Below are 27,102 nucleotides of genomic sequence, written 5' to 3' on the forward strand. Positions count from 1 at the left end.
CACTCCTTCGGCTCAAAAACGACTTAGCTCTTGTTCTCTTTCACTCTTTGGACACAAATGAACTTATTCAACATGAAAAAGACTTTATATACAAAGGATTTTAAATTTTCACTTATAAAAACTCGCTTTTCTAATGTTTGCCTTTTCACTTTCTTTTAAAACTCTGTTTTGGTAGTTGACTTGCTTTTTTGCCTTTGATGAACTAATGCTTTGAATTTTGGACTTTTTGCAGGAGCTGGAGTGTAGGAGCTTGGAAGGGTGACCAAGGCTGCATCTCGGAATTATTACATATAGTAAAAATGAAATTACATGAAATTTTGTACATAAAACTTAAAAAACTCTGTTTTTCCTCAAAACAGGGTTTTGAGGAAAAATCAATCACTAAGCATGTGATTATTGAAATTTTTGTTGCTGAGACTTTATTTGACCTCCTCATGTGCCTGCTGACCATTATTGAGCTTTTACAAGACTTTAATGACAAAACCATAGACCTAATGAGACCTAAAACCCTAAAAATAACTTCTACAAATGTAATGGCAGAAAATGACTATAAATGACCTAAATGTATGAAAATGGGCCAGCAGGTAAAGACCATGAGGAAAAATTGATAATATGCCACTACCATCAGATGATCCATGATCCTAATGGAATGCAGCTGATCGGATGAGACACCTAAAATGCAATGCAACAAGAGAATTTTGATCACTAATGGAGGGATGAAGATACTGACACTAACATTGGCTCCAATGGGGATGGTAGCTCCTTGGAGGTGCCAAGAACTATAGATCTCTGGAAAGTAGACATTGCCTTCTTCCATTGGGATATGGAGTCAATAACTTCGACAAACAAAAACCAATATCTTGACTCAATTTCAGGACTGAAATCTGACTCAAAAATGACTCAATTTCAAGACTGAAATCAATTGAAAACTGACTCAAAACAATCCAAACCAAAATTGAAATCAAACCTTCAGTTTTATAGCCTTCACTCCGGACCCCAAACTGAATGAATGATAACAGTACACATTTGAAATGAATGAAATAAAATGGTATGTATAGTGATACATATGACAACAGAAAACATTTCAAAGATGGTACCGTTTCAGTAGCCGACCATTGACCGGCCCACCTGGACAATATTCTCCATCCATTTCTTTCAGCAAGAAAGCATTTTGACCCCGATATGAAGCAATCTTGAATGGTCCTGTTATCACTCAGGTTGTTCCCTAAAGTTGTAAGAAAGGGAATACGGCCAAGGTAACCACATACCAATCTTTTAGACACGGATTCTGGCCAATCTGCATCCAGAGAGGGCTCTCTCTTTATAATTTAGCTTTGTTTTGAATTGTGTTAGGCTAGTTATGAAGTGGAAGGGTTTGGTTTGGAGTTTGGTTGGAGGGATGGGGATTCAATAGAACAGTGAGGTAAAACTGAAAAGTTTCAATCCATTGGGTATGATGGAGTCAAAGAAGGATAGCTTTCTGGATTTGGTTTTTCAACAAAGGATGGTATCACAGAGCAAGGTAATCAAACATGGAACAATTCATAGGCTGGAATCAGGTGGAATGGAGTCAACGGGTGAAGGGCAATTAAGAATCCTTCATCATGTTGACAGAGGGAAAACGGCTGACTACTGTTAAGGAGCAGTTAAGAGTTCCTTAGAAAATATTCAAGATGGAAGAACCAGGGGAAACAGTGGCAATTAACAATTCACTACTTATTCTAATTTTGAAGAAAACATTAATAATAACAAAGACTTAACACGGAGTGCAATCAAGCAAATTCTGAGTTATTATTTTTCTCTATTGTTTAGATCATGAAACATAGATGGTATAGTAAACACAGAAACTGTAAAACACAAGTTAGAAGGAACTTATTGATCCATAAAACGATTCAATAATTCTGTAATAGGTCCTTAGCATCAATTCCTCATCCAGTGGGCTCGAAAAACAATGGTTCCAACAGCTGTTTATTCCAAAATTCTTCAGTATTACAATCAGAACTATGAACATTCACCACCAACCAACCCAAAATACTTTGTCTAGGGGGGTATTTATACAAAAAATGTCAAAATATATTTACAAAATATCTGATAGAAATAATATCTAATGACAATTAATGCGTTTTACACAGATAGAGACAGACAGTCTCGAGAACAGGGGAACAATAAATTGATGTAATAAATTTGATGTTGTGCTGGATGTTCCGTCTTTATGAGATGTACAGGAGGTAGGTGCTGCGAGTCGGTTTGTGGCTGCCATCCACTGATATTCCGCGCTGGCTATTACATCTTGGCCAGACTTTCTTTGACCCTAATGTGATGTGCTTAGACCTGCATGACTCTGATTCATTTCTGTTCTGTGCATTATAGTAGATGGTCCAAAATTTTCAATTGACCAAGGATACCAAAGATAAGTTTATAGAATTTCTAACATGCTTTGCCACCACTCTGGTCCTGGTAATTTATGTCTCTGAAGCTTCCTCAGAGTTTCGTCAGTCTCTGTGTACTTGAAGAAATTAGGTGGGATGGTGAACAGATGCTTCACCTCATGCTCTATGTAGAACAAATTTTCCAGGTTGTTATAAAGGGCTTGGCCAGATGGAAGTGCCTTCTCTCCTGAAGTACTTGATGATGCATTAATTTGGTCAACAACATATGTATTCAATTTATATACATAGTCTTTGTGTTTCATTAGACGATCATTACTTCCCAAAGGACTTGGCAAACCTTTTTGATGCAGGACTGTAAACTTTTCTATGAAGGAATTAATCTCTACCTGCATGTCCTAGCATCTTCTGTCGAAATTTTGCATTAGAGTTCTCATGGTTATAGCTCTCTTGATGTCTAGAATTGTGCCTGTTCTATCTCTAATCTCCAGTGCTTCCAGTTCTTCACTGGTCTTGGTGTTCAAAAAATGTATCAGTCGGTTAGCTTGCTCAGGCATCTGTCCCAATAAGGCTCTTGTTTTCTGAATCTCCACTTGGGCCACTCTTATCATGTCAATCTTCTCATAAATGGTTTGGATAGACCTCCACACATCACTAAGGGATTGGGTGATGTTGGTCCACAAAATTCCCCTGATTTTTGCTAGAGGTTTATGCAGAGAGAGATCCTTTTCTAATGCTCTCACCTTGTTCTCCAATGTTTTGATCTCCCTTGTTTTCTCTGCCACATTCATCTTGGATTTATCATAATTCTGTTCAACTTTTGCCAATTTTTCTTTGACTTGCTTCAGCTCTGACACTTGGAGTTTCAATTCCTCCATGGCTTTTATTAATTAATATGTAGTCATAGTAGTACTGCTGCCTGGTGTTGCTTCTGCTGATGTTTCTCCTGTGATAACCTCTACTGTTGATGCCGGAACAATGGGAGGCACTGTTGTTATAAGTGTGGAGGGGGCAGTAGTGACTGTTGGGACTACTTCAGGTGGCTGGGAGGTCGACTCTCTCTGCTTTTCTTGTAGAGCTTTCTCCAATGCCTGCTCTGTCTCACTCAATATCTCATTCAGTCTCATGAGCAGGTCCATCATGTCCTCTTCAGATTTCTGTTGTACAACATCTGCAGTCTGTGGATGCATGGAAGGAGGCATTTTGAGCTTTTTTCTCAATGCAGTGATGTCCTCTTCTTTCTTCCTCATTAGTTCCTTTATGCCTTTGGCATCTTTGGGATCATGTCCCAATTCAATGATGATTTCCTCCAAGGACTTTATCCTATTGTCCTTAGCAAGAGAAGAAGCTTTCTCCAAATCTAGTTGAGCAGCGGTGTTGTTCAAGGAGTTTTGCAATTTATGAGCTAACATAGCTTTGTCAGCTAGTGTGGAGTAGACCATCTTTCCAGTCTGTTTATGCAGCTCAATTTGGTCTATTAGGTGAATTTCCTTGGCTAGGACCTCCAGATTTGTCCTGATGTAATCAACTGCTGATTGTGGTTGCTGCATCTTGGGCTTGAAATAGCTCATGATCATTTTGCCCTCCTTAATGTCATAGGTAGACATCAACCTTTGTTGCTTTGTGGGGGCCATCTTAAGATACTGGTTATAAATCTGCAGCCTTAGTGGATCATTTCTAGCCTTTATCTCTGTGAATGTTATTTTGATGTCAGAGGTCTACTTACTTGGTGGCCTAGTGGATGAAGCTTCCACACTATGCTGCCTTCCTAGCTCCTGCCTATGTGAGCTAGCTGATGTGTCTATCATTTGGGAGCTCTGCTGGGTAACCTTCTCACCTCTTAAACTTTCATTTGTTTCTTCAATGATCTCCTCTTTTGACAGAGGATCCAATCTTTGCCTCTTTGTGCTTGGTTGCTCAGCAGGTCCACTGATAGGTGTGGCCTCTTCTCTGTCTCTTTTCTTGCCTTTTTCCTCATTTAGAGGAGTTTGTAATGCAGGAATCTCTGCTGCTTTGGTTTGGACCGGAGGAATTTGCCCCTGCTGATCAGTCATTGCTTTGCCTCTCCGTGTCTGCCACTTCCTTGCCCTTAGAAGACCCTGTAACTGGTGTGTTGGTTTCTTGTACGGGTTGTTGTGAAGTTCCAGCAGAGGATGTACCCACTCCGGTTTGCTGAGGCAGCTTGAAAGATACTTGTCCAAAAGAGTCCAGGTCAAGGGTTTTTTCTAAATATTTCATTGCTTTTTCCATCTTCTCTTGCTCGGTAATTTCTTCTACTAATGTACCCTCTACCCAGTCATCCTGATTAGCAAATTGTTCAATTTGAGGGATCCTATGATTTATATAAGTTGATAGCATGTTTCTTACTTATCTATCACTTATAAAGCTATTTGGGTCATATGGCACCCACCAGAAACTTTTCTTCAATTTAAGGTATTCCCCTAATATCTTATCAGCATCTTCCCATGCCTCTCTCTTATGGATGATAAAAGGGCCTAGATGGGTTTTTATTCTCAGCTGAGCCGTTTTCTTTACATTGCAAAAGTGGGTTAAATTTGCATTGATAAGCTGCTTGAAATACTCCAGTGCAAATAGTCTCATAGGCACATACCTAGGCAGCTTGTAAGGGCTCAGTTCATAACCATATATTCTGATTTCAGTGTGATTCTGGTAGAGGTACCAGTCACCTATCCTGTATTGTTTGGACAGCTGCAAAATTTTCCTCATATCACCAGAAATTCTAGGAGGAGGAGCTCCTATCAACAGAGTGGAGGTTGGATGTACAAACAAGTCAATGAATTCACAGTAAGTATAAGGGGATTCACAAACATTGTGGAAGACTGAGGTCCAAAAGATCACAGACCTCCTTTCTCCTTTGGAATCCAATTTCCTGATGGGAAATGAAAAGTTGTTTGTTTAATAATATAGCAGAAGGTGGTATATGAATGAGGTGTACTTGAAGACTCCTTCTCTTTCCAGATTTATGAATTGCTCATTGATTTTATTGGCAATGAAAGAGGCATAATCATATTTGACACTAGGGGGTTCTCCTGGAGTAAACATTGACAACATAACTAAGATGGTCTCATCAACAAATTCACTGGTTTTGAATCCCAATATAAAGGATATCATGTCAAGAATAAGCTTGCCTATTTTAGTGAACCAGGAATGCACATAAGGAGGTGGGCCTTGGGGCTGGCAATCTGGTTTCATAAATAATTTAGTAATCCAGGTTATTTCTGAACTGGGCAATTGAGAGCCTTGCTCAAGCAAAAATCCCCTGGAAAGAGGAGCAAGGGGCTGAGTGGGATGGAAGTGTAACATCTCATTGATAGATTCAGCAGTTATGTAAAAGAGAACAGTTTGGGATGGGGTCATAACTTCTTTACTGACAGGGTCATAGTTGGCACAGCATTGGTGAATAAGATCTGGGAACACATTGACTAAAGGAAGGTAATACTTGGGGAGATTGGATTCCCATATTCCATAGATATCAGAGTTGCTCAGATCACTATTCCTAATTCGGCAAAATGCTTGGAGATGGTTCATGTCGCCATATAACTCTTTTATTTGAAAATCCCTGTCAGCCAAGGGTAAACGATCCAGGTCTTTATGAGGCGCATTGAGGAGTGTGACATTGAGGGCCATAGGGGCTTCCATGTTTGTTTGTTGTGTTTTCAAACTGGAGTTCGAGTTTCTGTGGCAAAATGGGCAAAACAGCAATTCGGGTGTCTTTTTCCGAGAGTTATGGAATGATTTTACTTGAATTTGGCCTTGTTGGGTAAAATTCACAGAAAAAAAAATGAAATTATAGGTTTGGGAGGAAAATTGGGGTAAATACCTATTTTTTAGAGGCGAACAGTGCAATGGTAGGTTGACTGACGAGCTACGGAGCAGGACACTGAACTTTTTTTGGCCGAGTGGCGAACTGTATGCTCGAGTGATGAACTGGACATAATTTTCATGAAGGTATTTCCCAGAGAGAAATGGGTGAAAATGACATTTCCTCGACTATAACAAAATTTGGCTTTTGCGGGGTTTTTTGGCGCTTTTTGGTCGGATGATGTCAGCATAACGGGAGATTTTTGTCGCGTAGTGGAGGGTACGGAAGGGTGACGTGGTGGTGACGTCAGCTGAAGGTGGTAAGTGGTTTGGGCCCGCACCACTTATCGGCTCAAGCGGTTTCGGGCGGGGAAGCAGCGAGCATGGCGGGAATGCACCACACGTCCAAGGTACGAGCGACAAAACCACAGTTCCCCGTGCTTTAAACATTGAATTGAAGGGGGGGCACCATATGATTGTGAGCCGTGCGATGAGCAGGTGCCGATCAGACAGTTGGCACTCGCTGGAGGTGGCGGAGGGTTACGGTGCGAGACCCATACAATATATTAAAATTTATAATGCATTGGGGTGATTTATCATTGGTTTGCGATGCTGCGGGTTTGGTTATTAATTAATCCCATGGTTTTAGATGAAGGGCTATTATAAGGTTTTTGATAAACCCTTAATTCCCATTTTCATAGCAATATGGTTTATATTTAAATCGGGGCGGGATATTAGAATATAGGGATTTTTAGCATATTAATAATATACGGGAAAGGGCCATTTATGCAAGGGATTTACTAAGTAATGTTAAAGGTTAATATGAAATATACGTTGAAAAAAGAGCGCTAAGTTATAGAGTTTAAAAACTTAGGCTTAAGGAGACAAGTTTATGTGTGACTTTGCACAATCTCCTAAGTAACCAGGGTTTTACTTAGGCCTTTTTATGAAATGAGATGGAGTAATTTGGGGATATTGAGCAGATCTCAATATCTCTGGGGGAATTAGCAAATGATTTGGAGAAAGGATGGAGGGGAGTTAGTCATGCTTCTGCCATAGTACTTGTGATAGAAGTAAGGTTTAATCATTCTGAGAGACAAAACTTATCACAAGTTTCTTTCTGCAACATCAAAACTAGCTACCCAGCCTATTATACCTAACATTTTTTTCTTTTTCTTTGGGTGCATTTGAACTTGCAAACCCTCAACAATATTCTTTTCTCTGCATGATAAGCCTATCTAAATCAACACTTGTAACTTCCAAGGGCTCAGATTTAACTATTGAGCTCATTTGCTTCCCTACCTATCTATTTATCTGCCAAGGTTAAACATTTTGGACAAATTTTATTCTCTATCACTAAAATAAGAAATTGAAACATGAACTAGCCAAGATTAAGTTGTTTGGTTATTCATCAATTGCATCATAAAGTTCAAAAAACTGCACATGATACTTTATTTACAAGAAGTGAAGTGGTAGTGGCATTTAGACTTGCACACTTTCCTAGTCCTTTTATTTAGGGTTCATTTCTTTCATTTTTTCCTTTTTTGACCACTTACCTTTTCACCCTTTGATTTTTCTTTTAGGGTATACCCTCTTTTCATTTTTTGATTTTTTGATTTTTTCAAAATATGGAAAACCTTTGCAGCAGGGAAAGGATGAACGTATTAAGGATTTTAACCAGTCCATCATGAAATATGACACCTATTGGTATAGGAGCATAACACTGGCTCCACTTGAGGATGGCTTTTCCTGGTGAAAAGTCAAGAACAGTGGGTCAGATGGCCTTATGTACAATTGTTGCTGCTTTCTAGAACCTTCCTTTGCTTTGAGTAAACAAAACTGTACAAAAGGATTCTGTAAAACATACACATCTCTTATGAGTTGATTCAAACAATTGCACCTCTGTTTTGGATAGTTTGTATGAATGTTTGTTCTTATGTTTTCAGCTCCCAAGTGTTCTTCTACAACTTCTGAAAAACTAAAAAAAATGAGGCAAAACATAGAAGTGGTAAAATTCCCTGAATGTCCCTCAAAATTTTCTGCACATTCCTTTCTATTCTTATTGTTGTAATAAACTGCAGAAACTGAACATCCTTATGTACAAGTTAGAGTCCTGATATATTAACAAACTGGATCAAAATAGTGTTTCAGCATCCAACCATTAATTGGTCCTTCTTCTGCTTCTGTACCATCCAGGCTTTTCAAAAAGTAGGTATTGTTTCCTTGTGAGGCCTGAATAATAAAAGGTCCTTTCCATAGGAAGTCAAACTTCCCATGTTTTCCTTTATCTTCTCTTCTGGACTCCCACTTTAACACTTTGTTTCCTATGTAAAAATCTTCTGCCTTAGTCCTTCTATCAAATATCTTCTTGAGTTTTTCTTGTAGCACTTGAGATCTTTGATACACCTCTTCTCTGGTCTGCTGTAAATGGATAGTTTGATTAATCCTTCTCTGAATATCATTAGGTTCCACTTGAGCTTCTTGCAGTAATTTCATTACTGGTACTCCTAGAGTTGAAGGAAATACAACCTCCATACCATAGACAAGCTCATAAGGACTAGTTCCAATGGATCTCTTGGTAGTTAACCTGTCTGCCCATAGTGCATTTATAAGCTTCTTATGCCAGTTTTTCTTGTTTTCCTCCAACACTTTCTTGATGACATTGATCAGGCTTTTATTGGAGGACTCAACTAGACCATTACCTTGAGGGTAATAGGCTGTGGAATGGCCTAAGGTGATGTGGTACTTATGACAGAAACTGATCATTCTCTTGGATTTGAAAGCAACAACATTATCAGTTATAATTTTTTTAGGACAGCCAATTCTAGACAGGATTTTGGTTTCTAAGAATTGAATGATCACTGAATCATTGTCTTGTCTACAATGGATGGCTTCTATCCATTTAGTAAAATAATCTATGGCAGTCAGGATCCATTTACGTTGGCCAGAAGGGGGAGGATGGATTTCCCCAATAAAGTCTAAACCCCATTGTTGAAATGGTCTTTCAGTGGAAATTGGTCTAAGGGGTAGAGGTAAAAGTTTCCTCTTGCCTTCAAAAATTTGACATTTATGGCAAGCAGTCACAAATTTTTTGACATTAGCAAACAATGTGGGCCAGTAAAATCCAGCCCTTAGGATTTTGTCAGCAGTTGATTTCCAGCAAAGATGTTCACCACAGTCCCCTACATGAAATTCTTTGAGTACCTTATCAGCTTCATCTTTTATTAGACAATTTAATAGAACACCTTCATGATTTTTCCAAAAAAGAGCACCATCTAAAATACAAAACTTTGAAGCTTTCATTTTTATAAACCTTTTCTTTGTTCTGGATAACCCTGGAGGAGCTTGAAGGTTTAATAATACATAACATATATCAACATACCAAGGTGATTTTAGGAAGGCCTGGTTGATTTGTGGAGTCGCCATCTCCTGTTCATTATCTAGTTCATTAATATCTAGGGCTTGGTAATTGGTTTCCGTCATGAATTTAGCCAATCCCTGTCCTTTTATAAGCTTTGTGGGTTTTATTTCAATATCATACTCTAATATAATAGCAAGCCATTTACCTCTCTTGCCTTCAATCCCCTCTTGGGTCAGGATATCTTTGACAATAGTGTTTGGTACATCAGTTATTATATGAGAGTATAATATGTAGAATCTGAAATCTTTGATGGCTTTCACAAGTGCATAAGCCTGTTTTTCCATGATTGGGTATTTTAGAGGTGCATCCCTCAGTGCTTTACTAAAAAAGGCTATGGGTTTTTCACATCCTTGATCATCTTTCTGTAATAAAACAACAACAATAGTGTGTTCTGATGCAAATGAGAAGATTATGAAGTCTCTGTCAAATTTTGGGCTTGTAAGGACTGGTGTTTTGGTTAAAGCTATTTTAATTTCTTCAAAGGCTTGTTTAGCTTCTAATGTCCATTTAACCTTGGAATCCTTTTTCAGCATATTATTCAGCAATCTAATTAGCTCAGCCAAGTTAGGTATGAATCTTCTTAAAAAGTTAATTTTCCCTAGGAAAGCTTGAAGTTCTTTGACATTTCTAGGATGGGGTATTTGCAAAATGGCTTCTATTCTGTTAGGATCAATTTTGATGCCATCTTTGGAGATTATATGACCTAACAGTTTGCCCTCCTCTAGACCAAACAAGGATTTCTTAGGGTTCAATGATATACCATATTTTCTGCAGGTTAAAAACACTTGTCTCAGATGATCTAGATGTTGCTGATCTAATTGGGAAAACACGGTGAGATCGTCTAAGTATATGACTAGAAAATCATGAATTTCTTTAGCAAAAGTTATGTCCATTGCACGTTGGAAGGTTGCCCCTGCATTCTTGAGTCCAAATGGCATTTTCACATATTTAAAAGTTCCCCATGGGGTTGTAAAAGCAGTCTTTTCCTGATCATCAGGATGAACTAGAATCTGGTTGAAGCCTGAAAATCCATCCAGCAGTGAAATTATAGAGGCACCTACTACCCTTTGTAAAATGTGGTCCATCTTAGGTAAGGGGTAGTGGTATTTTAAAGAAACCTTATTTACGTTCCTTAAATCTACACACAATCTGATTTCTCTTGTTTTCTTCCTAGTGGGCACTAAATTAGAGACCCATTCTGAAAATCTGATAGGTGCAATTATCCCAGCTTCATACATTCTCTTGACTTCTTTTTCAATTAAATGGAGTAGTACAGGGTTCACCCTTCTAAGATTTTGCTTGAAAGGTTTCTAATTTTCTTTGAGGGGTATTGTATGTTGGATCACAGAAGTATCATAGGATTTGAGATCTTCATAGCTCTAGGAAAAAACATCCTTGAATTACTTGAATAGTTCAACATATTTAAGCTTTTGGTCAGGAGGCAATGTTTTGGATAATTTTATCATTTTAGGATTTTCTTCAGTTCCTACGTTCCAGTCCTAAATGTCTGCGTTTAGAGGCTGCATTTTGGGTTTCCTTGGGATATCATTAGAATCAAAGAAATCTTCTAGAGGAGTTAATCCTGTGGGCAAATAATTGTCCTTTAAATCAATAACTTCATATTCTCCTCCAATAGGCTCATCAATGTCTATTTCTTTAAGCTCTTGCAACTTCTCCTTGGTAAATTCTGTTGGGTGAAGTATTTGAGTTGTTGTTTCTGCTGAAATTTCCGTTTCAATTTTGTCTATTTGATCAACTTCACAAACAGTGTACATGTCTATATTAGTGCTGGAAAATTCTTCTTTTAGGGTCAGGAAATTGTTAATGTACATATCATTGTCAAACACTTGCCAGTTTTTTACACTGTCAGGTACAGTTGGCTTGTTTTTAATTTCAGCTGTAAACTGATGATTGGGTTCAAATGACAGTTTACAAGTGCCGACAAATGTTGCCAAACTGTGAGCATGCAAATTGTGTTTTCATAAATGTATTGAGTATTTCAATTGCTACCCCTCTGTAAGATCTTAATCGAGGATCATTTGTGAGGAAGTTTCCCTTTATTTGTTGAATGACTAAATCAGAGTCTCCCAAAATTGATACCCTGGTCGCCCCTAAGCTTTTGATCAGTTTGAGTCCTAGGAAGAGGGCTTCATATTCAACCATATTGTTGGTACATCTAAAATTCAACCTGTAAGCATGACCTTCAGCATGATCATTTTCTAGATTGTGCACCCAAATTCCTACTCCTACTCCTAATATATTGACTAATCCATCAAATTCCAATTACCAAAGGATCTCATGTTCATAATTAGTATCAGGAGTCTTAGAGTTTTGCTTACTAGGGAAATCTGGATTTTTAGTTTCATCTAGTTTCTCTTTTGTGTTTGATATATCATTGTTCACAGAAATTTCTTGAATTTGAACACTAGATTTTTCATTTATGACTTTTTCCTGTTCTAATGCTAAAGCCTTGACATCAGTTGGGGGATAAATTTCAGCATTGTATAGGATGAAGGAGTCCATGTCAGAATGCATGGAATAGATGGGAAAATTCTGGGGTTTCTCTTGGCTACTAACCACATATTTCATTAGAGTTTCTCGGTACAATCTCTTTGGCTGGCCAAATACTAAAATGGTAGCATAGGACATGTCCAACTGTAAAGATCCCTGGAGCTTTGCACCCCAAGATCTAGACAACAACATGCCATATTTTGGTGGAATATCAGCAACCACTACATCCATTAAAATTGTCTTGGCAGGGTATTGAACTAATGATACACATAAATCTTTGATTAATCCTAGACATCTGACCTGGCTAGAATCAAAAGAGAACAAGTCTTTGTATGGCCTAGCGATATCTAGGTCCAACTTCTCCATCACAGATTTAGGCATTAAATTATGAGAAGCACCAGAATCAAACATTGCATTATGGAGTATCTTATCATGAACGTTCAGGCTTACATAGAAAGGAGGAACCCCTCCATCTATTGATTTACTGTTTACCTCAAGGCCAAAAATTAATTTTGGTTGGTCATCAAGGACATTTACTGCATCTTTCTTTTCTGAAATCTGAAGTGATTCGCTAATTTGATCTCTGTAAACATCATGCTTGGCTAATTTTGACAATGGAATTGCTATCTTTAATTTGCTTATTTCGGTCTCAAGGTTAAAAGGTTTTTCTGTTTGAATTTTTTCATTTCGGGCAGTGAGATTTTATTTTTCTGCTGTATTTTCTGTGTCTTTCTATTTTATAGGAGTGTTGTTATGGGCTGAAATTACTCCCAACTCAATTTCTGGAAGTTATTACACTGTTTCTTTGGAAGGAATGGAAGTTGAAGGCTATCTGTTAGGTTGTTGATTGTCTGATATATTTTCAACTGTTGGATGATTTGGGTTAGGAATTGTTTTAGGAGGGGTTTGCATAGGAGGGTTCTTGATTTTAGCTTTGCTAGATTGTTTATTATCCTTCTGTTTATTGTTTTCAAGGACATCTATCCTCCTGCTTCTCAGATTATATTGCTTGTGAACCTCATAGATGGCTATGTCATATCCTTCCCTAAAATCAAATGATTCACCTCACTAGATTTGGAATTGATTAAGAGTATGAGCTTCTTGGTCTTCTTGGGTCAAGAAAATTTGTTGTTCACTATTGAGACACATTAAGTTGATTTGAGTATCTTCTGTTGGTTCACTAGAAGTTGAAGCTTCAACATAGTTTTCCTGGAATGGAGGTCTAATGTTTTGCTTAGGGCCAGCCTTTCCAGTATTAGAGTTCTGGTTTTTTCTGAAATTTGGATTCCTCCCAGTGTTGCTTGGTTGACCATCCCAAGGGGATTTCCTCTCAATTGTCTCTACTTTATCACCAAGTCTATCCATTCCTTTGATAATGGCATCTAATTTTTGTTCAAAGGCAGAAGGTTCTTCTTTGATGGGTATCCTCCTTTCAGCTCTAGCTCGAGCCCATTTAGAAATCAGGTTGGCCTCAGCGCTAACAACTATAGTCTGCATGTCTTCTAAGCTTCGAGGAGCTCCTTCCCTAAGCTAGTATGCCATGTCAGAGTCAAATGCATCAGGGAATTTGATCAAGGCCAAGTCTGGTAGAGGTCTGAGATTTTGAGGAATAGCATTGTACACATTGTAAAATATGGTGCAGTAATCTTGAACAGTTTCTTGTGGGCCTCTTTTCAAGTTTTCATATTCTGATAAAATGTGGAGAGGGTCTTTCTTCTTTTCCCATCTGTTCAAGAAGGTCTGATAAAGGGCTTCTGGGTCAGCGATGGTGTTTGCAGGGAGTGCTCTAAACCAGGTTCTAACATCTCTGGTTAAAATTTGGACAAGACTTTCATTCTTACATCATCATCATCAATCTCATAGTTTTCAAAATAATCAGTCATTTTCTTGGTATGTTGTTGAGTTGTGTAAGTGCCAGTACCATCAAAATAAGTGATTTTTCTTTGATAATCTTGAGGCATGGCCCCTGGATTTGCAGGTAATTGTAGGGGAGCATATTGGTTTGCCATATTTGCAGATATAAGAGTGACAGTTGGAAGAGCATGGATAACAGTGGAACTGTAAGTTGTGGATGGAGGAGTGGAAAAGATGGTTTGAAGTGCTGATGGTGAACTAGGAGAAGCAACAGTAATGGAAAAATGTATTGGTTCTTTTCTAGAAGTAAGCTTAGTTTGGATAGGCTTCTGCTGATATGTGTCAAGGGGTGAACTAGTAGAACGTTCTTGGCTCTGTTGGCTTTTAAGGATCCTGGGAATCCAATTAGGATTTTCAAACATAGGTGGGGGATTTGGATCAAGATTTGATCTGGTGTAACGGATCTTTTTCTTTGGAGCCAGCTTCTGAGTATGATTTTTGGTTTTTCTTGAAATATTTTAATAATACAACTTTAACGGTATCTTGCAGGAGGTTTAAATATGGGAGTTTTAAATTTTCCTAAAGATCTATTGAAACAAGGAACTGATCAAGTATTTGGGACAACTGTTTAATACATAAACTAGATTGGAGATAGACTGAAGCAGGATTTATTTACTCCTGCAATTGCATAGTAAAAGCAGTTCCAAAGGCTACTTGGCTAACTTCAGGCTTCATCTGTATCTTGTGAAATAAACAACAGTAACACATAACCATTCAGTTCCCCAGTGGAGTCGCCAATGATGTTATCACTCAGGTTGTTCCCTAAAGTTGTAAGAAACAGAATACGGCCGAGGTAACCACAGACCAATCTTTTAGACACAGATTCTAGCCAATATGCATCCAGAGAGGGTTCTCTCTTTATAATTTAGCTTTGTTTTGAATTGTGTTAGGCTAGTTATGAAGTGTAAGGGTTTTGTTTGGAGTTTGGTTGGAGGGATGGGATTCAATAGAATAGTGAGGTAAAACTGAAAAGTTTCAGTCCATTGGGTATGATGGAGTCAGAGAGGGATAGCTTTCTGGATTTGGTTTTTCAACGAAGGATGGTATCATAGAGCAAGGTAATCAAACATGGAACAATTCATAGGCTGGAATCAGGTGGAATGGAGTCAATGGGTGAAGGGAAATTAAGAATCCTTCATCATGTTGACAAAGGGAAAATGGCTGACTATTGTTAAGGAGTAGTTAAGAATTCCTTAGCAAATATTCAAGATGGAAGAACCAGGGGAAATAGGAGCAATTAAGAATTCACTGTTTATTCTAATTTTGAAGAAAACATTAATAATAACAAAGCCTGAACAGAGAGTGCAATCAAGCAAATTCCGAGTTATTCTTTTTCTCATTATTTAGATCATGAAACATAGATGATATAGTAAACACATAACCTGTAAAACACAAGTTAGAAGGAACTTATTGATCCATAAAATGATTCAAGAATTCTAGAACAGGTCCTTAGCATCAATTCCTCATCCAGTGGGCTCGACAAACAATGGTTCCAATAGCTTTTTATTCCAAAATTCTTCAGTATTATAGTTAGAACTATGAACATTCACCACCAACCAACCCCAAATACTTTGTCTGGGGGGTATTTATACAAAAAATGTCAAAATATCTGATAGAAATAATATCTGATGACAATTAATGCGTTTTACACAGATAGAGACAGACAGTTTCGAGAATAGGGGAACAATAAATTGCTGTAATAAATTTGATGTTGTGTTCGCTGTTCCGTCTTTATGAGATGTACAGGAGGTAGGTGCTGCGAGTCGGTTTGCGGCTGCCATCCACTGATATTCCGTGCTGGCTATTACATCTTGGCCAGACTTTCTTTGACCCTGATGTGATGCGCTTTGACCCGCATGACTCTGATTCATTTCTGTTCTGCGCATTATAGTAGATGGTCCAAAATTTTCAATTGACCAAGGATACCAAAGATAAGTTTATAGAAATTCTAACATGCTTTGCCACCACTCTGGTCCTGGTAATTTGTGTCTCTGAAACTTCCTCAGAGTTTTATCAGTCTCTGTGTACCTGAAGAAATTAGGTGGGATGGTGAACAGATGCTTCACCTCGTGCTCTATGTAGAACAAATTTTCCAGGCTGTCATAAAGGGCTTGGCCAGATGGAAGTGCCTTCTCTCCTGAAGTACTTGATGATGCATTAATTTGGTCAACAACATATGTATTCAATTTATATACATAGTCTTTGTGTTTCATCAGACAACCATTACTTCCCGAAGGACTTGGCAAACCTTTTTGATGCAGGACTGTAAACTTTTCCGTGAAGGAATTAATCTCTACCTGCATGTCCTAGCATCTCCTTGTCCAAATTTTGCATTAGAGTTATCATGGTTATAACTCTCTTGATGTCTAGAATTGTGCCTGTTCTGTGTCTAATCTCCAGTGCTTCCAGTTCTTGACTAGTCTTGGTGTTCAAAAAATGTATCAGTCGGTTAGCTTGCTCAGGCATCTGTCCCAATAAGGCTCTTGTTTTCTAACTCTTCACTTGGGCCACTCTTATCAAGTCAATCTGCTCATAAATGGTTTGGATAGACCTCCACACATCACTAAGGGATTGGGTGATGTTGGTCAACAAAATTCTCGTGATTTTTGCTAGAGGTTTATGCAGAGAGAGATCCTTTTCTAATGCTCCCACCTTGTTCTCCAATGCTTTGATCTCCCTTGTTTTCTCTGCCACATTCATACTGGATTTATCATAATTTTGTTCAACTTTTTCCAATTTTTCTTTGAATTGCTTCAGCTCTGACACTTGGAGTTTCAATTCCTCCATGGCTTTTATTAATTGCTCTATACTCATAGTAGTACTACTGCCTGGTGCTGCTTCTGCTAATGTTGCTCCTGTGATGACCTCTACTGTTGATGCCGGAACAATGGGAGGCACTATTATTATAAGTGTGGAGGGGTCAGTAGTGACTGTTGGGACTACTTCAGGTGGCTGGGAGGTTGAATCTCCCTGCTTTTTTTATAGAGCTTTCTCCAATGCCTGCTCTGTCTCACTCAATCTCTCATTCAGTCTTATGAGCAGGTCCATCATGTCCTCTTCATATTTCCACTGTACAACATCTGCAGTCTGGGAATGCATGGAAGGAGGCATTTTGAGTTGTTTTCTCAATGCAACGATGTCCTCTTCTTTCTTTCTCATTAGTGCCTTTATGGCTTTGGCATCTTTGGGATCATGTCCCAATTCAATGATGATTTCCTCCAAGGACTTTATCCTATTTTCCTTAGCAAGAGAAGAAGCTTTCTCCAAATCCAGTTGAGTAGCGGTGTTGTTCAAGGAGTTTTACAATTTATGAGCTAAGATAGCTTTGTCAGCTAGCATGGAGTAGACCATCTCTCTAGTCTGTTTATGCAGCTCAATCTGGTCTATTGGGTGAATGTCCTTGGCTAGGACCTCCAGATTTGTCTTGATGTAATCAGCTGCTAATTGTGGTTGCTGCACCTTGGGCTTGAAATAGCTCATGATCATTTTGCCCTCCTTAATGTCATAGGCAGACATCAATCTTTGCTGCTTTATGGGGGCCATCTTAAGATACTGGTTATAAATCTGCAGCCTTAGTGGATCATTTCTAGCCTTTATCTCTGTGAATGTTCTTTTGATGTCAGAGGTCTGCTTACTTGGTGGCCTAGTGGATGAAACTTCCACACTATGCTGCCTTTCTAGCTCCTGCCTATGTGAGCTAGTTGATGTGTCTATCACTGGGGAGGTCTGCTGGGTAACCCTCTCACCTCTTAAACTTTCAGTTGTTTCTTCAATGATCTCCTCTTCTGACAAAGAATCCAATCTTTTCCTCTTTGCGCTTGTTTGCTCAGCAGGTCCACTGATAGGTGTGGAATCTTCTCTATCTCTTTTCTTGCCTTTTTCCTCATTTAGAGGAGTTTGTAATGCAGGAATCTCTGCTACTTTTGGTTGGACTGGACAAATTTACCCCTACTGATCAGTCATTGCTTGCTACTCTGTGTCTGCCACTTCCTTGCCCTTAGAAGACCCTGTAACTGGTGTGCTGGTTTCTTGTACGGGTTGCTGTGAAGTTCCAGCAGAGGATGTACCCACTCCGGTTTGTTGAGGCAGCTTGAAACATACCTATCCAAAAGAGTCCAAGTCAAGGTTTTTTTCTAAATGTTTCATAGCTTTTTCCGACTTCTCTTGCTCAATACTTTCTTCTACTAATGTACCCTCTACCCAGTCATCCTGATTAGCAAATTGTTCAATTTGAGGGATCCTATGATGTATATAAGCTGATAACCTGTTTCTTACTTTTCTATCACTTATAAAGCTATTTGGGTCATATGGCACCCACCAGAAACTTTTCTTCAATTTAAAGTCTTCCCCTAATATCTTATCAGCATCTTCCCATGCCTCTCTTGTATGGATGATAAAAGGGCCTAGCTGGGTTTTTATTCTCAGCTGAGCCTTTTTCTTTACATTGCAAAAGTGGGTTAAATCTGCATTGATAAGCTGCCTGAAATACTCCAGTGCAAATAGTCTCATAGGCACATACCTAGGCAACTTGTAAGGGCACAGTTCACAGCCATATATTCTGACTTCAGTGTGATTTTGGTAGAGGTACCAGTCACCTATCCTGTACTGTTTGGACAACTACAAAATTTTCCTCATATCACCAGAAATTCTAGGAGGAGGAGCTCCTATCAGTAGAGTGGAGGTTGGATGTACAAACAAGTCAATGAATTCACAATAAGTATAAGGGGATACAAAAACATTGTAGAAGACTGAGGTCCAAAAGATCACAGGCCTCCTTTCTCCTTTCGAATCCAATTTCCTGAATGGGAAATGAAAAGCTTTCTGTTTGATAATATAGCAGAAGGTGGTATATGAATGAGGTATACTTGAAGACTCCTTCTCTTTCCAGATTTATGAATTGCTCATTGATTTTATTGGCAATGAAAGAGGCATAATCATATTTGATAGCAGGGGGTTGGCCTGGAGTAAACATTGACAACATAAATAAGATGGTCTCATTAACAAATTCACTGGTTTTGAATCCCAATATAAAGGATATCATGTCAAGAATAAGCTTGCCTATTTTAATGAACCAGGAATGCACATAGGGAGGTGGGCCTTGGGGCTGGCAATCTGGTTTCATAAATAATTTAGCAATCCAGGTTATTTCTAAACTGGTCAATTGAGAGCCTTTCTCAAGCAAAAATCCCATGGAAAGAGGAGCATGGGGCTGAGTGGGATGGAAGTGTAACATCTCATTGATAGATTCAGCAGTTATGTAAAAGAGAACATTTTGGGATGGGGTCATAACTGCTTTACTGATAGGGTCATAGTTGGCACAGCATTGGTGAATAATATCTGGGAACACATTGACTGAAGGAAGGTAATACCTGGGGAGATTTGATTCCCATATTCCATAGATATCAGAGTTGCTCAGATGACTATTCCTAATTCGGCAAAATGCTTGGAGATGGTTCATGTCACCATATAACTCTTTTATTTGAAAATCCCTGTCAGCCAAGGGTAACTAATCCAGGTCTTTATAAGGTGCATTGAGGGGCATGACACTGAGGGCCACAGGGGCTTCCATGTTTGTTTGTTGTGTTTTCAAACTGGAGTTCGAGTTTTTGTGGAAAAATGGGCAAAACAGCAGTTCGGGGTGTCTTTTTCCGAGAGTTATGGACTGATTTTACTTGAATTTGGCCTTGTTGGGTAAAATTCACAGAGGAAAAATGAAATTACAAGTTTGGGAGGCAAATTCGGGTAAATACATGTTTTTTAGAGGCAAACAGTGCAATTGCAGGTTGACCGATGAGCTGCAGAGCAGGACACTGAACTTTGTTTAGTTGGGTGGCGAACTGTATGCTCGAGCTATGAACTAGATTTAATTTGCATGAACGTAGTTCGGAGAGAGAAATGGGTGAAAATGACATTTCCTCGACTATCTAACAAAATTTGGCTTTCGCGGGGCTTTTTGGCGCTTTTTGGTCGGATGATGTCAACATGACGAGAGGTTTTTGTTGCGTAGTGGAGTGTATGGAAGGGTGAAGTGGCGGTGACATCAGATGAAGGTGGTAAGTGGTTTGGGCCCGCACCACTTATCGGCTCAAGCAGTTTCGGGTGGGGAAGTAGCGAGCATGGCGGTAATGCGCCACGCGTCCAAGGTACAGGCAGCAAAACCACAGTTCCCCGCGCTTTAAACATCGGATGGAAGTTGGGGCGTGATATGATTGTGAGCCATCCGATGAGCAGGATCCGATTGGACGATTGGCACTCGTTGGAGGTGGCAGAGGGTTACGGTGCGGGACCCATACAATATATTAAAATTTATAATGCATCGAGGTCATTTATCATTGGTTTGCGATGTTGCGGGTTTGGTTATTAATTAACCAAAGGTTAATTAATCCCATGGTTGCACATGAAGGGCTATTATAAGGTTTCTGATAAACCCTTAATTCCCATTTTCATAGCAATATGGTTTATATTTAAACCGGGGCGGGATATTAGAATATAGGGATTTTTAGCATATTAATAATATACGGGAAAGGGCCATTTATGCAAGGGATTTACTAAGTAATGTTAAGGGTTAATATGAAAGATACGTTGAAAAAAGAGCTCTAAGTTATAGAGTTTAAAAACTTAGGCTTAAGGAGACAAGTTTATGTGTGACTTTGCACAATCTCTTAAGTAACCAGGGTTTTACTTGGGCATTTTTATGAAATGAGATGGAGTAATTTGGGGATATTGAGCAGATCTCAATATCTCTGGGTGGAATTAGCAAATGATTTGGAGAAATGATGGAGGGGAGTTAGTCATGCTTTTTCCATAGTACTTGTGATAGAAGTAAGGTTTAATCATTCTGAGAGACAAAACTTATCACAAGTTTCTTTCTGCAACATCAAAACTAGCTACCGAGCCTATTATACCTAACATTTTTTTTCTTTTTCTTTGGGTGCATTTGAACTGGAAAACGCTCAACAATCTTCTTTTCTCTGCATGATAAGCCTATGTAAATCAACACTTGTAACTTCCAAGGGCTCAGATTTAACTATTGAGCTCCTTTGCTTCCCTACCTATCTATTTATCTGCCAAGATTAAACATTTTGGATAGATTTTATTCTCTATCACTAAAACAAGAAATTGAAACATGAACTAGCCAAGATTAACCTGTTTGGATCAATTGCAGCATAAAGTTCAACAAACTGCACATGATACTTTATTTACAAGAAGTGAATTGGTAGTGGAATTTTGACTTACACACTTTCCTGGTCCTTTTATTTGGGGTTCATTTCTTTCATTTTTTCTTTTTTTGACCACTTATCTTTTCACCCTTTGATTTTTCTTCTAGGGTATACCCTCTTTTCATTTTCTAATTTTTTGATTTTTTCAAAATATGGAAAACCTTTGCAGTAGGGAAATGATGAACATATTAGGGATTTTAACCAGTCAATCATGAAATATGACACCTATTGGTATAGGAGCATAACAGGTCCTTTCCAAAGGTTCTCGAACTTGCCATGCTTGCCTTTGTCTTCATTTTGAGCATCTTCAGCACTATGTCTTCAATCTAAAACTTGTCTGCCTTTCGATCATATATTTTCTTGATTCTCTCTTGCAGCCTGAAGGTGTTTTGAAAAACCTCCTCTCTAGTCTGTTGTAAATGGATCATTTGATTAATTCTTCGCTGCAAATGATCTTCCTTGTTGCCAGCTTTCTGCAAAAGTTTAACAACCGGGACTGCGAGAGATGTTGGGAACACCATGTCAACACCATACATGATCTTGAAAAGGGACATGCCTATTGATTTCTTCTGACCTAATCTATCCGCCCATAGTGCATTGACCAATTTCTTGTGCCAGCTCTTCTTGCTTGTTTCCAGCAGCTTTTTGATAATGTTGACCAATGATTTATTTAAGGATTCTGCTAATCCATTACCTTGTGGATAGTATGCAGTTTAGTGCCCCAAGCTAATTTGGTATTTATTACAAAAATCAATCATCTTTTTAGATTTGAAAGCTGTTGCATTATCTGTAATCAGCTTGTTAGGACAGCCAAACGTGACAAAATATTGTTTTCAAGAAACTGAATGATTACCAAATCAGTGGCCTGCCGAGTGGGAATCGCCTCAATCCATTTAGTGAAATAATCCGTTGCTGTGAGGATCCACTTGTGCTAAGCTGAAGAATTAGGATGGATCTTGCCAATGAAATCTAAACCCCACTACTGAAATGGAGCACTTACTTCAACCGGCTTGAGTGGTAAAGGCTGTAATTTTCTCCTACCTTGAAAGATCTGACATTCGTGGCAGCTTGTAACAGTTTTGTACACATCAGCAAAGAGGGTTGGCCAATAATATCCCGCTCTCAAAATCTTATTGGCTGTTGTCTTCCAAAATAGATGACCTCCACAATCTCCCTTGTGAAAATCATCCATGACCTGTTTTGCTTCTTCTTCAACCAAACAATTCAGCAAGACACCGCTGGGATCTTTCCAATAGAGTGCATTATTCACTATACAAAACTTGGCAGCCTTTAATTTCGAAGTCCTACTTTTATTCCTAGCCATTCCAAGTGGCAGTGAAAGATGTTGGAGCACATAGACAATATCTGAATACCAAGGAGAAAGAAGAAACATTTTAGATACCTGAACAAGTAAACTTTCTTCATCTTCTTCGGACATAGCAGCAATCAGATTTATGTCCAAGGCATGCAAATTATACTCTGCCATCAGTTTGGCCAGCCCCTGCTCCTTGATGAGCTTTGTTGGTTTGATCTCCACATCATATTCTAACAAAGCTGTGATCCATTTACCTCGTCTCCCTTCCTGATTTGTTTGCACTAAGACATCTTTAACGACAACATTAGGGACATAAGCAAGGATATGAGAATGCAGAATATAGACTCAAAAATCTTCCAATGCTTTTACCAAGGAAAGAGCTTGCTTTTCAATAATATTGTACTTTAAGGCTGCATCTCTTATTTTTCTGCTAGAAAAAGCAATTGGCTTCTCAAGCTGGTCTCTTTTCTGCATTAAGACTGCTGCCATAATATGATCCGAACCAAATGAAAACAGAATAAAATCTTGGGAATAATCTGGGCTGATCAAAATCAGAGCTGAAGAAAGGGCCAACTTTACGAAACTGAAAGACTTGATGGCTTCCTCGGTCCACTTCACTACACTATATTTTTTTAACATGTTTGTGATTTCCCTCAAATGTTCTACTATATTTGGCACAAAACGACGTAAGAAATTCATCCTACCATTGAATGCTTGGATCTCCTTTTTACTTCATGGAAAATAAATCTTCTGAATGGCTTCCACTTGATCTGGATCGATGTGGGTGCCCTCCTTAGATATGATGTGACCGAGAAGCTTGCCTTCATCCATGGCAATCAAGCTCTTCTTTGGATTGAGAGATATGCCATACTTTCTACACTGCTGAAATACAATTTTCAAATGATAAAGGTTCTCTTCATCTGAATTAGAAAAAACTATCAAATGATCAAGATAAACAACTAAAAATACATCTTTCTCATTTGTAAATGCAATATCCATAGCCCGCTGAAAGGTTTCACCAGCATTCTTCAATCCGAATGGCATCTTGGAATAATGGAAAGTTCCCCACAGAGTGGTGAACACTGTTTTGTCTTTGTCATCCTCATGGACCAGAATTTGGTTATAACTGGAATACCCATCGAGTAGCGACATACGAGATGCTCCAACTACTCTTTGAAGTATGTGATCCATCTTGGGAAATGGATAGTTGTCTTTCAAAGACATCTTATTCAGATTTATGAAATCAATACACAATTGAATCTCACCTAGCTTCTTGTGCATGGGCACCAAATTAGAAATCCAATCTGAAAATATTATGGGAACGATTATACTAGCTTTGTACAATCGATTCACTTCCTTCTCTATTGAGGGCATCACTTTTGGATTTATCCATCTCAGCTTCTGTCGAAATGGCTTTTGATTTGGCTTGATTGGAATGATGTGCTGAATTATACTCTTATCATATGCCTTCAAATCTAAATAGTCCCATGCAAATACATCGGTAAATGAGGACAATAAACTAATTTATTTTGCCTTTACCTGTGGAGGCAACCCTTTTGATAACTTCACCATTTTTGGATTGTTTGCTGATCTAATGTTTACATCCTCAACTCCTTTCTCGGTTGGCACCAAGCTTGGTTTCCGGGCTACATCATCTTGATCAAACAACTCCTTTAAAGGTATTAGACCTTTAGGAATGACATTATCCTTCAGCTACAAAACTTCCATCTGATTTACTTCCATGTCCACTTCGCCATCATCATGCTCTCCATCGATAGAAGTGTCTTTGTACTTGCCTTCATTTTGCAGAAATTCTTCGATCTCTTTATCATCTTGAAACACCTACCAATATCTTTGATTATCAGGGACAGCAGGGCGATGTTTCACATGAATTTCAAACTTATTTTTTAAATTCATCGGAATTTTCAAATTACTTGCAGATGTTGCAAGGGAATCTACAATAACATTCTGTACGCGAGGGACACATGTCAAAGTGTAATCTAGAAACAACCTCAAAATATATAATACCACATTACGGTAAGCCCGCATGCGAAGATGCTTAGCTTGGTATTCACATTTCACTTGCTTGATAACTAACACAGAGTCGCCATAAACTGAGATTCTTTTAGCATTTAACTTCTTAAGGATTTTCAAACCAGCAATTAAAGCCTCATATTCAGCTTCATTATTTGAACAATCAAAAGCCAATTTATACAAACAAACTCTTACATTACTTGGAACTTTGTTTGGAAGAAATGCAAGGCTGCGTATCCAAATACCAATTCCAACACCTTCCTTACCTACCGCGCCATCAAAATCCATGCTCCACAAACCAGCTTCGTCCTCTAAATGCTGAAATTCTGTTTGCTCTTCTACCTTTGCTTGTTGTCCATCAATTTTTTGCTGCTGTTGGAAGGCTGATTGTTCAACGGTACTATCAAGCTTTTGTCTTTCTTGATCTAGTACAGCTCTGAAATTTTCAGTGATCTCTAGAATATCTTCTACTTCAACTACTTGACTGTTTACATCATTAAAACTATCAGAATATAGAACAAATGATTCTAAATCAATATGTACATAATTAATTGGATGATTTAGAGGTTTCTCCTTGCTAGTGATCGTGTACTTGATCTTTTTCTTCCGACATAATTTCCTCAACTGACCAAACACGGGAATAGTAGCATAAGAGAAATCAAGTTGCAATGTCCCTTTGAGTTTTGCTCCCCAAGATCTGGAAAAAAGCATGCCAAATCTAGGAGGAATATCAGCCACAACGACATCCATCAAAACATTCTTCGCCAGAATCTGATCTAAAGTGACAACCAAATCTTTAATAAGCCCAATGCATCTGACCCTACCAGAATCAAAGGAATAAATATCATGGTACTTGCAAGTGATATCTAAACCCAATTTTTCCATGATTGCTTTTGGCATGAGATTATGAGAGGCTCCTAAATCAAACATGGTGTTGTGCAATACATAATCATGCAATCTAAGGTTGATGTAAAAAGGAGCTACATCACTATCCTTAGATTGACCTTCTAATGCCGGACCAAAAATAAGTTCAGGTTGGTCATCCTCCACATTTACAATATCAGATAATGGATCCAAAATGAAAACCTTTGACATATGACCTTTATAGCTGTTGTTCTTCATTAATTCAGTCAAACGAATTGACACTTTTAACTTAGCAATTTCATTTTCTAAGCTAAAAGCTGAAGTTTTCTCTACCTCTTTGACTAGAGCATCCTTCTTTTCGGTCTTCTCCTTTGTTACAATTGGCTAATTTGATCTTTCATTTGCTAATTGTGTTTTGCTGGTGGTAGGATCAGTTGCCTCCTTTCCCTTTCTCTGCATTATTGAAGAATTGTTCTTTGGCGGTGTCACTTCCTTCCTCTTCTAAATTGGATTGATGGGTACCTCTCTACTCCTAAGTGAATATTGTCCCTGTTGGGCTGTCAAAGCATTCATGTATCCCCTCTAATATTCATCGAACTCTTTTTGAAGAATTGTTTCGTTTGCCAAGATGAAATCTTCATCCTTTTGTACAGCTGGGCTTTCTGAATACTCTTCATCTTCGGTGATATAAATTGGTAGATCATCAAGTGTAAAGAAATGATTCTCCTTGCCTATTATGTTCTCATCATCATCTGATTCTGGACCATGTACACAATTCTGCTGTAAGGGTGTCTTTACTTGCTGTTGTGCTACTTGGTCTTGCATTCTTTGTTCTCGTTGCTTGATTCTGAATTGTGGTTGTTGTTGACCACGGAAGTTTGGATTTCTAACTTGTGCTTCAATCTTATCAGCAATTGTGAGTCTATCAAACATCTTCTCGATCTTGCGAAGCAAATGATCTGAACAAGAAGCTTCCTCCTTTATGGTCACCTTCTTTTCGGCCTTTTCTCTAGCTCTCTTGGCAAGTAGATTTGCCTCAACACTGACTGCAATTTTCTGCATGTCCTCCAATGTGGTTAGATCTCTTTCTCTTAATTGATATGCCATGTCGGGATCGAATGCATTAGGAAATTTAATCAAAGCCAGCCCCATAGGTGGCTTTATATCAGCAGGAATTTCATTGTAAACAGTATTGAATCTAACACAATAATCTTGGACACTCTCACCAACATTCCTCTTGATGTTTTCATATTCGGAAAGAATTTGAAGAGGGTTTTTCTTTACCTCCCAGTGATCCAAGAATTGTCTCTGAAGAACAACCAATGTAGTGATACTTGCAACCGGAAAAGCTCTGAACCACTTCCACACTTCACCTCCAAAAGTTTGCACAAATAGTCTCATAGTCACATTTTCTTCATCAATCTCATGAAGGTCAAAGAAATCGGTCATCTTATCCACATGCTGCTGAGCTGTGATACTTTGGGGGGTGCCATCAAACAATGGAATTTTGCTTTGGTAATCAGCGAGCATGGCATCCAAGTTTTGAGGCAACACAAGGGGTGCATATCGGGCTGCCATTGCTCTAGGTGGATTTGAAACTGGCCTTGGGGATGT

The sequence above is a fragment of the Pinus tabuliformis genome, chromosome 9 (assembly GCF_031772625.1).
Source record: "Pinus tabuliformis cultivar Carrire ecotype Pingquan chromosome 9, CPIR1, whole genome shotgun sequence".
NCBI lineage: Eukaryota > Viridiplantae > Streptophyta > Pinopsida > Pinales > Pinaceae > Pinus > Pinus tabuliformis.